Source organism: Schistocerca piceifrons, chromosome 7 (genome assembly GCF_021461385.2).
Source record: "Schistocerca piceifrons isolate TAMUIC-IGC-003096 chromosome 7, iqSchPice1.1, whole genome shotgun sequence".
Classification (NCBI taxonomy): domain Eukaryota; kingdom Metazoa; phylum Arthropoda; class Insecta; order Orthoptera; family Acrididae; genus Schistocerca; species Schistocerca piceifrons.
The window spans coordinates 257,015,809-257,027,869 of NC_060144.1; positions in this window are offsets into that span (position 1 = coordinate 257,015,809).

Below are 12,061 nucleotides of genomic sequence, written 5' to 3' on the forward strand. Positions count from 1 at the left end.
GACTGCAGCACTGCACACCTAGAAATGATTATTGTCAGTTAACTTGCTCAGTGCTGAGAGAAAGACCCCCCCCCCACTTCCCTGAGTCATGGATCTACATATTAGATGATTAAACTGTGTTAACTTTGTATCTTTTTTAAAATCATTGTTAACCTTGTTAATCATAGTATTGGTGTAACACATCTTATGTATGAAGATTATGCAAAGTTTCACTTTCTCTTTTTGAATGTATATTTCACTCTAAAATTATTGTCTTGTAATATCATTTCCTAGTAATAGTTATTCTCCCCCCCTTCTCCCCCCCCCCCCACTGTTAGTCACTAAGCATTACCACATGCAACAGTTTGAATGTGTATTTAGAAGCAAAAAAATCTAGCTTAGCCGCTGCCTGCTCTCTGTCTGCAGTTGTACTTTCGAGAAATCTGCAACAATGTTGTCAAGACGCGAGCTAATTGAAAATTTTGTTTAGCGTCAGATAATTGTTTTAGTTCTGTTGCGTATTTAATACAAAGTCAAGCTGCATTCTGTTCAGTTGACATTAGGTTCTGTAAGTTGGGATGAATTTCAAACAGAAGCAAATATTAAGAGCAACTCATGTACGAGGTGCGACAAAAAGTAATGAGACTAATGTGAAAAAAATGTTGCTTACCGTTTTAGTTAAGTTTAGTGTTGTCTCCTTCAAAGTAGTTCCCTTCTGACTGCACACACTTTTTCCAGCGCTTCTGCCATTGATGGTAACATTTCTGGAACTCATCTTCTCTAATATCCTCCAAGACCCTCGTTACAGTTTTTTTGGACATATTGTGTTTTTTGAAAATGGCGTCCCTTGACCGCCGTTTTGACTCTTGGAAATAGAAAAAGTCGCACGGAGCGATATCTGGTGAATAAGGTGGCTGTAGCAGTACTGAAATTTGTTTTGAGGTTAAAAATTGGTGTACTGACAGAGCAGTATGGGATGGCGCATTATCATGATGCAGAAGCCAATTATCAGTAATGTTAGCACGTACACAAAGAACTCTTTTACGAAGTCTTTCTAAAATTTCTTTGGAGTACTATCGGTTAACTGTTTGTCCAGGCGGCACCCACTCTTTATGAACAATTCCCTTGGAATCAAAGAAGCACACAAGCATGCATTTCACTTTTGACTTTGGCATGAGAGCTATTTTTGGTCTGGGTGTTCCCTTTGAGCACCATTGCGAACTTTGGCGTTTTGTCTGTGGATCTTACTGAAAAAACCAACTTTCATCACCAGTGATAACAATGCTGACCAATTCTGGATAGATTTCCGTTTGCTCTAACAGATCGGCTGCCACATTTTTCCGTGTTTCTCGTTGTTGTGGTGTGAGATTTTTGGAAACCATTTTTGCACAAATCTTTCTCATACCAAGATCTTCACTTGTTATTAGACGAATCGTTTCTCGATTGATGTTCAGTTCTTTTTCAATCATTTTCACGGATAATCTTCGATCAGATCGTACGAGTTCCCGCACCCAGGCCAAGTGAGGTTGATGGTCGTCCACTGCGGTCTTCATCTTCAAAATTCGTTCTGCCTTCACTAAACATTTTATGCCAACGAAAAACTTGAGCTCTTGACATAACCTACTCTCCAAAAGTCTTCTGAAGCTTACCGCAAGCTGTTGTCACATTTTCACCCAATTTAGCGCAAAAAGAAATGGCAAACTGTTGCGCAATATTATGTGGTTCCATTTCTGTGACGAGAGACACAAACACATCTTAACTTATTACAGCACAACTCACGACTGAGCACTTGCATCGATGTGCTGCTTGGACTAGAAGCAGCTTATAGACCAAGGACAAAGATATTGTGCCTACCCAGGCCTGCAGGGTTCCCACATCTTGCAAAGAAAATCAGTCTCTTTACTTTATTGTCACGCCTCGTATATCTCTTTTCTTAAAAAAAGTAAGTTTGTTATTTTTAGATTATTATACGTGGCCAAATCTCAGTATTTTCTGATTTTCGTTACATGCTTTTTCTCCAACTGGTCCTGTAATATTCGTTACTGGGATATTTCCTATTCTGGCATTGAGAACAGAGTTTTTTTTCATCTCTTATGCAGGAGTAATGCTGCACCTTAGCTTGCTCTTACGTTTTGTTCGACTCCATTATCGAACATAATGTAACTGGTCACATATTTATTACCTATCATTTTCATTTTCATTTCTGTGAATGCTATGGCTTCGATATTCACATTTTAGTATATTTACTATCTCTGTTTGGTAAATTTCTCTGATCTCCTTTGTTGCTTCTATGATATATCCAGTGATCCATTTTCGTTTGTCCTTTTCCATAACTTTGCTGTTGACCTTGAGGCCATACTGTTTCCAATGTTCGTTATGGTATATTAAGTAGTGTGTGTTTTCTAAGAGTAGGTTACCAGTCATCTGCTCAACTCCCTTTCTAGGAGGACCAGGATTTTCTTTCTGGGTTATCTCCCTTGGCCAGTATGTTTTGGTTATTTAAAGGCGCCGGAAAACACACCTTTCATCCTCTCCCGTTGACTCATATTGTACTGCCACTGTACGACTTGCATTGCACAAGTGTTTCGCGACTCGTGTCGTTTGGACGTGGGGTAGCATTTGTTGGCAGAGCTGCCTTGAATTCTTCAAAGTCTAATTCATTTATCAAATATCAGTGCACTTTTCTCAGAGTTTTCATTCTGAACAGATATAGGCAGCCTAAATAGATTCTGGGATCCTTTGACAACCTTTGACCGTTTGAGATAGAAAAGGGCAACGAAAATGAATGATAGTCTTGCATATCGAAATATGATACTGTTTGGGTTGAAAAAACGAAAGATAGCCACAGGAGGCCGACAGAAAATTAAAACAAATAAATAAATAAAAATGAAGCACAAGTGAGTGGAAGTAATGTCAGACTTAGCTAAGGGCCCATGTGGCTGCCACCCACATATTCCCAAGAACGGAGCCCCCTATGGAGCCTACTCTTTGTCTGCTCTCTCACCAGCTGACCACTCTGGCGTAGGTGATCCTGCCTGGAGCAGTACACCTCAGTATAGCTCAGTGGATCGTTGAGACACACAAATCTCATGACCTGTGTTAAGGCGGTAGAGTAATGGCACTTATTAACTTATTATTAAGATCTGATAAACTATGAACTCGAGAATGGGTTGTATTTTCCTTAACAGTCGTATCAAAGGCGAAAGTCAGTTTGTAATCTTGTATCAGTAAGTGATTAAATCTACGTTTCGTTTCGTATCTGTTTTAACCACAATGGAAATAAATATTTATAAGTCATCGGTAAAGACGGACAACCAGTATACAGTACATTCGTGTAGCATAGGCACGTGGAATATGAGTGCAGGTTTTCAAGGCGTTCATTACTGATGTTCCTTTTTCTGGCTTTAAACCGAGTACTTCCTTAATCTTCGTTCGAAAGAGAAGTATTTGGGGAAGGCAGAAAAATAGATTACCACAGGAAAATTTCCACCCTACAGCGTTATTAAACATTCAAAACAGTGACAAACCTGAAGAGGCTGTGAATCTCATCCGTGCTCATGATTATGTGATTTCTGCCCAAGGCAGTTTCAAGACGTGAAAGAGACGCCTCTTCATTCATATCTGTGAATTTATTCCACAATATATAGTCTAAATTATGAACCCAGCCCTCACAATAACTTCACAGTTATTGGTTGCCACACCGCTTCTTTCTCACAGACAAGAGATGATGTATAACACTTGAATTGTTAACTGAGCACTGATTTCCACTACCGAGAACAAAGTACATCTTGCTTCTCTAACACATTTCCTGATTAATTCCAACTGCACTACTTTGACAAACTCTACTAAAAGAAACGTAAGGCATCAGTGCGGCTGCTGTACGTCTTTTAACGCATGCTTCCAAATCTCTCATTGCCTGTCTCTCCCACTCTCGCTTTCGGATTCGTCTTAGATTTTAGATATAACAAAATTAATTTCGTTTGGGTGTAGCTGATTAAAGTCTATACAAGGAGTTTCACTTTTCATACAATATATACATTTATAAACATAATTAAAATAAATGTTAACGGATTTGGAAATCACATGAGTTCCGATACAATTCCAGTGCACGGTCTCTCTTCAGCGGACAAAACAGAATCCAACTGGTCTGTCAAGCGCCTCTCTCTCACTCTTCTAGCCTAGTAGCATCCGCAGGGAGCCGGTACGTGCAAATAGACAGAACACAACCTCCTCTCACTAGGATTGCATCCTGCCCGTCTTGCACGCTACCAAGCGATATGACCGTGACTTGCCTCACTCAATCTCTGAGATAGCCCAGTCAACGAAGACCAAAAAAAGGCTGAATAAAAAATTCGTATGGCTGCGATTTTTTTACAGCGGCAGGAGGGAGTGTGATGAACATCATACTAAAAATCTTCACCGGCGAGATATGTGCGCGGGGATTCGGGCGTCGATGGATGGCAGCATGTGAAGGTCGGTTTTTTTATGCATTTCTTGAATAACTCGAGAACCACGACATTAAATTTTCTACAAAAAAGCTTTGTATCCAGTTTCTCTAGCACTAACACTGAAGCGACAAAAGTCATGAGATATTTCCCAATATCGTGTCGGACCTCCTTTTGCCCGGCTTAGTACAGAAACTCAAAGTAGCATGGACTCACCAGGTCGTTGGAAGTACCATGCAGAAATATTGAGTCTTGCTGCGTCTCCAGCCGTCAGTAATTGCGAAAGTGTTGCCGGTGCAGGATTTTGTGCACTAACTGACTTCTCTCCTATGTCGATCTAGGTGGCCAGTTCATTCGCTCGAAATCTCCGGAATGTTCTTCAAAGCAATCGCAAACAGTTGTAGCCCGGTGACATGGCGCATTGTCATCCATAAAAACTGCATCGTTGTTTGCGAACATGAAGTCCATGAATGGCTGCAAATGGTCTCCAAGTAACCGAACATAACCATTTCCGGACAATGATCGTTTCATTGTTTTTTCTTTAAAGTCAGTACCGCCATTAGACTGTTTTTTGTTTGCAGTGTTACATTTACACGATCATGATTTCGGCTTCAAAGTACCATTATCAAGTGTTTTGATGTTATGCAGTGTCTAAGATGCCATTTTGAAGCCGAAATCACGATCGTGTAAATGTAACACTGCAAATAAAAAACAGTCTAATGGCGGTATTGACTTTAAAGAAATATATTATGATTGTGGCCCCACATTATGAAAAAAATGTTAAATGATCGTTTCAGTTGTTTGGGCCAGAAGACCAAGTTCACTCCACGTAAACACAGCGCGCACCATTACGGAGCCACCAGCAGCTTGCACAGTACCTTGTTTACAATTTGGGTCCATTGCATCGTGAAGACTGCGCCACACTCGAACCCTACCATCAGCTCGTACCATCTGAAATCGGGATTCGACTGACCAAGCCATGGTTTTCCAGCCGTCTAGGGACCAACCGCTGTAGTCACAAGCGCATGAGAGGTGCTGCAAGCAATACCCTGCTGTTAGCAAAGGCACTCGCAGCGGTCGTCTACTGTCACAGCCCATTAACGCCAGATTACTCCGCACTGTCCTAACGACTATATACGTCGTGTATCTCACATTGATTTCTGCAGTCATTTCACGCAATGTTACTTGACTATTGGCACTGACAACTCTTCGCAAACGCCGCTGCTCTCGGTCGTTAACTGAAGGCCGACGACCACTGCGTCATCTGTTCAGATGGTTCAAATGGCTCTGAGCACCATGGGACTTAACATCTATGGTCATCAGTCCCCTAGAACTTAGAACTACTTAAACCTAACTAACCTAAGGACATCACACAACACCCAGTCATCACGAGGCAGAGAAAATCCCTGACCCCGCCGGGAATCGAACCCGGGAACCCGGGCGCGGGAAGCGAGAATGTTACCGCACGAGCGTCATCTGTGGTGAGTGGGAATGCCTGAAGTTTCGTATTTTCGGCACACTCTTGACACTATGGAACTCGGAATATTGAACTCTCTAACGATTCTTGAATGGAATGTCCCATGCTTCTAGCCCCAATTACCATTCCGCGTTGAAAGTCTGTTAATTCCAGTCGAGCGGCCATAATCACTTCGGAAACCTTTACAAACGCATCACGTGAGTATAGATGACAGCTCCGCCAATGCATTGCCCTTCTATACCTTGTGCACGTATTACTACTGCCGTCGCCGGCCGCGGTGGTCTCGCGGTTCTAGGCGCTCAGTCCGGAACCGCGCGACTGCTACGGTCGCAGGTTCGAATCCTGCCTCGGGCATGGATGTGTGTGATGTCCTTAGGTTAGTTAGGTTTAAGTAGTTCTAATTTCTAGGGGACTGATGACCACAGATGTTAAGTCCCATAGTGCTCAGAGCCATTTGAACCATTTAACTACTGCCGTCTGTATATATGCGTATCACTATACCATGACTGTCACCTCAGTGAAGTTTCCGCGTTCCAGGATATGGAAGAATCGTAGGTCATACAACTATTGTTTAAATCGTACAAAATTATTTTTGATTGTTAAATGAAGTGGATTAAGAACAAATTTCAAACGTGTGCGCTACATATACGTGCAGTAGAGCGGAGGGTGTAACAGGATGGAGAGGAGTGGGTGGGGATAGGTACAAGTGTATACAGAGGCAGGTCGCCGGAACGGATTGTGGTCATGGTCTTCCCTCCTTCATAGGTCTGGAAGCAGAATGAGCAGGCGATTCCCTACTGTCTCTGACGCTCTACGTCACAAAAACCAACTACAGCTTGGTTCAAAAAGCTGTCCTGACTTTTCGTTTGTGTGGCTTATGAATCATGACGCAGTGCGCAAATTTTCTTGGAGCAATTTTTTTTTGGGGGGGGGGGAGGGGGAGAGCGTATATGTTTTCCACAAAGTGCGGTAACACTACAAAGAATACAGATATATATATATATATATATATATATATAAACGACCTCCGCGTCCAGGCTGTGAAGGCCCAAGGCACGTTTACCGATTGCCGTGTCATGATCTGCCTTTCGGCGTCATACGGATGCGGTATGGAGAGGCATGTGGTAAGCACGTCGTTCTCCTGGGTTACAGACTTAACCAGACCGTGGAGCCGCTGCTTTTCATTCAAGCAGCTCTTCAGTTGACATCACGAGGCTAAGTGCACCCTGTACGAGTCCTCCCACCAAGGAAACGTCCTTGGAAACACAGGGAATCGAACCAGGGTCCCCCTGTGGTAGCTACCTAAGCTGACCACTCAGCTATGGAGAGAGGTGCTATACTTTAAAGCAGGGGTCTCCAAACTTTTTAGTCCGCGGGCCACATTGACTCCTCCACGACGTCATAAGGGCCAAGATCTACCTAGTGGGATCAAAGCACCTTAGCACTCCATGATCACCGTAATGTAAGGCTAAAGGAAAGATGAAATCGTAAAAATCTAAGGTTGTGGGAATAGCTAGCACTGAAACGAACAACGATTTTTTTTTAATTACATAATTTTGATTGGTGGACGTACCTGACCGAAATTCTGGCGTATTTTATTCTGGCGAATTTCACAGACAAAAAAGTATGTCACTGCACATTCTTCACGAAAGCGTCCTGCAAAGTTAACAAAATCTCAAAATCATTGTTAGCAACACTATTACTGCAAGACGTAACAGAGATAGAGTATGTCAACGCATTGTTATTTCAAGCAGGGCAACAGTAAGTTTAGTTATGTAGTCCTGTAGCGAGTAGCAGAGCCAATGTCGCGGTGTATTGGTCGCGATTGACCTCGAAACTCAGTTGTTGGCAGTATAGGGACCACCTCAAATATTTGGCCGGGCGGATACCGGGGAAGTCCGGCCACCTAACGCGGGCCGGTTTGCCGGCCCTCGCGGGCCGGTTTCGGCCCGCGGGCCGTAGTTTGGAGACCCCTGCTTTAAAGTATAGTGACCCTCGTAGAGGTGATGAGAAATGAATCGGACTGGCAAATGTGGCACCTTAACTGTGTTGTAGTCACTTGGTGGTGAATTAATGACTGACACGAAAGTTACAGCACTTCTATCAAAATTAACTGTGTTACTCCCAGATTGCGTAAATCTCTTCCATTCCGGAACTGCTGGACTTGCAGAGCGGACTGCATTGACTGGATCCACAGTATATCTTGCAAACTGCACGTGAATATGTCTTACGGAAAAGGACTGATCGTGTTCAAGTCTAGAACAGTAATACATGCATTGCTCGACTTATGCTGCAATATCTGAAGTTCCTTAACCCTTAGGTGACCTGGTTCTGTCGTAGGAGCAGCCAATTAAAGCCTCAGCCCGTTCAGATGTTGGAAGAGCTGAGGCTGGGCTGATGCATTTGACACGCATCATATTGTGAAAAGTGTTCAGGCCATTGATAGTAGAACAGGCTCTTCAGTGTGATAGACGGTTGACAGCTCGAGCTGTTGAACTTTCTTGCATAATAGCTCAATTAACAAATACAAATAAGTACTCACTTAGTAAACTCAAAATACCTTCACTGTATAAACAGAAGTGAAGCGAAGTTATTTTGTCTTCTCACCTAACAGAAGTGCACAGGAAATGCTAGGGAGGTGTGGTCTGTAAACTGAAACGCGAGAAGTGCTTGTGGTGGAGGAAGTCGCCTGTCCAAGAAGAACGCTACATCTGCTGTACCTGATGACTGAGAATCAATTTCTCCTCTATTAGTGTAGGCCAGAGTACAGAGCTTTACGTAGTATCTGTCCATGTGCGTTTCTAGCATATGATTTGTATCCTATGTCTATATTCCATGCCGCATTAATGCAATTCGTGGAAAATAACCACCCCCTGTCGTGTCGAACATTACGTCGCGTTTAAAATAAAGTTGGAAAAATGTCAGCAGCGCTCGAGGCTGGTAATCCCTGGTTCGAGTCTCGTTTTGGTCATTATTTTTCAGTTTTCTCCGTTCAGTTCGAATACCTACAGAATTAACTATAAAATTTATCAAATATACATACTAATTAACAGATATCTAATATTCATTGTCTTTGTATTTCTAATTGCGTATTGTACAAACAAAAAAAAACAGTTTTAAATGCAGGTATAAATTCTTTACCGATCTCATATGAAAGATTGTTGAAATCATAAAAACGTTAAAAAAGAATTTTTTGTTCATAGTTACGTATTTTATGCTCCGCAGAAATGTTCATGGAAATGCACCTCTATTTAAAACTTTTGTGGATGGGGATCGAGCCTGGGGCACCCACATTTTAGAGGGTATTCTACCGCAAAGCCACGCGGTCCATGAGAGAAACGGTATTATTATAGGGTATTAGGCAAGCTCGGAAAATTTAAAAGGAGATTTTCCTGAGGATTTTTGAGAGTTGCAGCCAAGTACTTTGACTGATTGATACGAACTTCGCGTACCATAAATATAAAAAAATAGTAAAGCCCGATTTCCATGAGGTCTCCTTGTAAGTTCCACACGAGATGAGCTCTGAAAAGTGTGTGAGTATCGAAGAACTTTTAGAGTGTTGTCGACACTAGTGAACGTGGCTGATCTCTACCAAGACAACCATACACCCTAGTCCCCTACCATTCCTTCCAAGATTTGGGAACCTTCAAGACTCCCTTACTTTACAAAGCAAACCTTAATCCATTGTGGCTTCTTACCTATGGATTGTTAGATCTTGCTGGCTTTACAAAGCAGAAATCTGCGTCAGAACATATATTACCAATACCATACAAAATATTTAATTGACATATCTTTCGCAACAGCTATAAGTAGCTCAGCTTGCTCGCTATTAAAACAAAACAAAAAAAAAACAAGACTAATTTGTAGATCCTGCGATAATTAGTACAGGAGACAGTTTTTAATGTTATTCGCAATCATGCAAATTTATAATAGAAGAGAAATATATGTAAATCATTTGATAAATATGTAAGCGATCGTTCAGTTAGATGATATTTCTCACCGTTCTCTCATAATTCACAACATATCTATTTTAATGTAATTGTTTATCACTTTTTCTATGTTGACGAGATTTTGAGAATGTAATATGACTCTATAACACTTAAGAGATTGCCATTCTGCTGGGTTTCAATACGTTTCTTAACTGTTATTGATTACAAACGTATTAACTATGCAATTATGATTCTTCATACTGTTGTGCCAATGTGATAGGTTCCGTTACAATTATCAGCATCTTAATTGAAAGCTTTTATAACCAGCTATCCAACGGCAGTCCGCCTCCCATAGTTGGAACTACGGAAACGTAATATTCAGTTTGCCCGAACAAAAGCGTACTGGCAGAAATAGACACTGGAAACTGTTTCTTACATTCCACGTGAATTCTACAATGAACCCAAAAGTTTAGCGGCGAATTGTCTTTGAATAAAACACACCAAAACGAAAATTACTTCACTGGTAGGCAGTCACTGGAAGACAAAAAAGTGCGAGTGTCTCACAGCTGATATCGTTGTTGTAGTGGTCTTCAGTCCAGAGACTGGTTTGATGCAGCTCTCCATGCTACTCTATCGTGTGCAAGCTTCATCTCCCAGTACCAACTGCAACCTACATCCTTCGGAATCTGCTTAGTGTCTCCATCTCTTGGTCTCCCTCTACGATTTTTACCCTCCACGCTGCCATCCAATACTAAATTGGTGATCCCTTGATGCCTTAGAACATGTCCTACCAACCAATCCCTTCTTCTAGTCAAGGTGTGCCACAAATTTCTCTTCTCCCTAATTCTATTCAACACCTCCTCATTAGTTATGTGATCTACCCATCTAATCTTCAGCATGATTCTGTAGCACCAATTTCGAAAGCTTCTATTCTCTTCTTGTCCAAACTATCGTCCATGCTTCACTTCCATGCATGGCCACACTCCACACAAATACTTTCAGAAACGACTTCCTGACACTTAAATCTATACTCGATGTTAACAAATTTCTCTTCTTCAGAGCTGCTTTCCTTGCCATTGCCAGTCTACATTTGATATCCTCTCTACTTCGACCATCATCAGTTATTTTGCTCCCCAAATAGCAAAACTCATTTACTACTTTAAGCGTCTCATTTCCTAATCTAATACCCTCAGCATCACCCGATTTAATTCGACTAAACTCCATTATACTCGTTTTGCTTTTGTTGATGTGCATCTTATATTCTCCTTTCAAGATATCATTCAAGAAAATATTTCTCTATACCATATGACACGGAAAATCAAATGAGGGCAAACAGAAAATCCTTCAATACCTTCAGGATGACCAAGGGAGTAGATGCGATGACCAAAGTTCTATTTAGCAACGTATTGCACGGTACTACTCTGATCTCTGTTCTGAATCAGTGACAGACCCGGCTATCGAGGAAGCTTTCCTCTCCGATATGCAGCCCGCAGTCAAACCCGAATTAAACCCGACGATAATGAAGGCTTCTGGAAAACGTCTCGGAAGAAGAAATAAAAAAAAAAAAAACATACGGAATCTCCACGGAACAAAGGACCCGGAGAAACGGCTTACCAGTTTCAAATTTATCCAAATTTGAAATTTAACTGGTTTATTTAGAACTTAACAAAGTTTATGTCAGGATTAACTACAAATTTTTGTTCAGTGTGATGAATAGAATGGGTTTTAATACTCGGTTCTCACATTTGATACAGAAGTGTATGGTCGAAATAAATTTCAGAATAAAGATCAGTGGTCAGTTAACGAACCTGGTGCCGATGAGTCAGCTGTTCCACAAGGCTGCCTTTTATCTATGACTCTGAACAGCATAACTTTTATGTCTGCACTTAAATCTAAAAGTATTACTTCTACATTAAAATAATCTCACATGGATAAGCGGATGATACAAGCGTTCTCGTCAACACGACCCAAGAAATCAAAACAGCTCGGGTGATTTTTATGGCTTATTCCAGTGTCTGCAAGGAAAGTTAATCAACAAAAATCCTAGATTTTACCCACTGGAACCAACAGCGATAATATGGAAACATCCTGCTACAAAGGACTGACATCATGAACAAATTCAAAATGATTATAATACCGAACCCACATGACCTATATTAAATTGGCAGTAAAAGCTCAATGTCATAACAGCCGCACTAAAAGACTGGGAAAACTGGTTACAAAATTGTTTG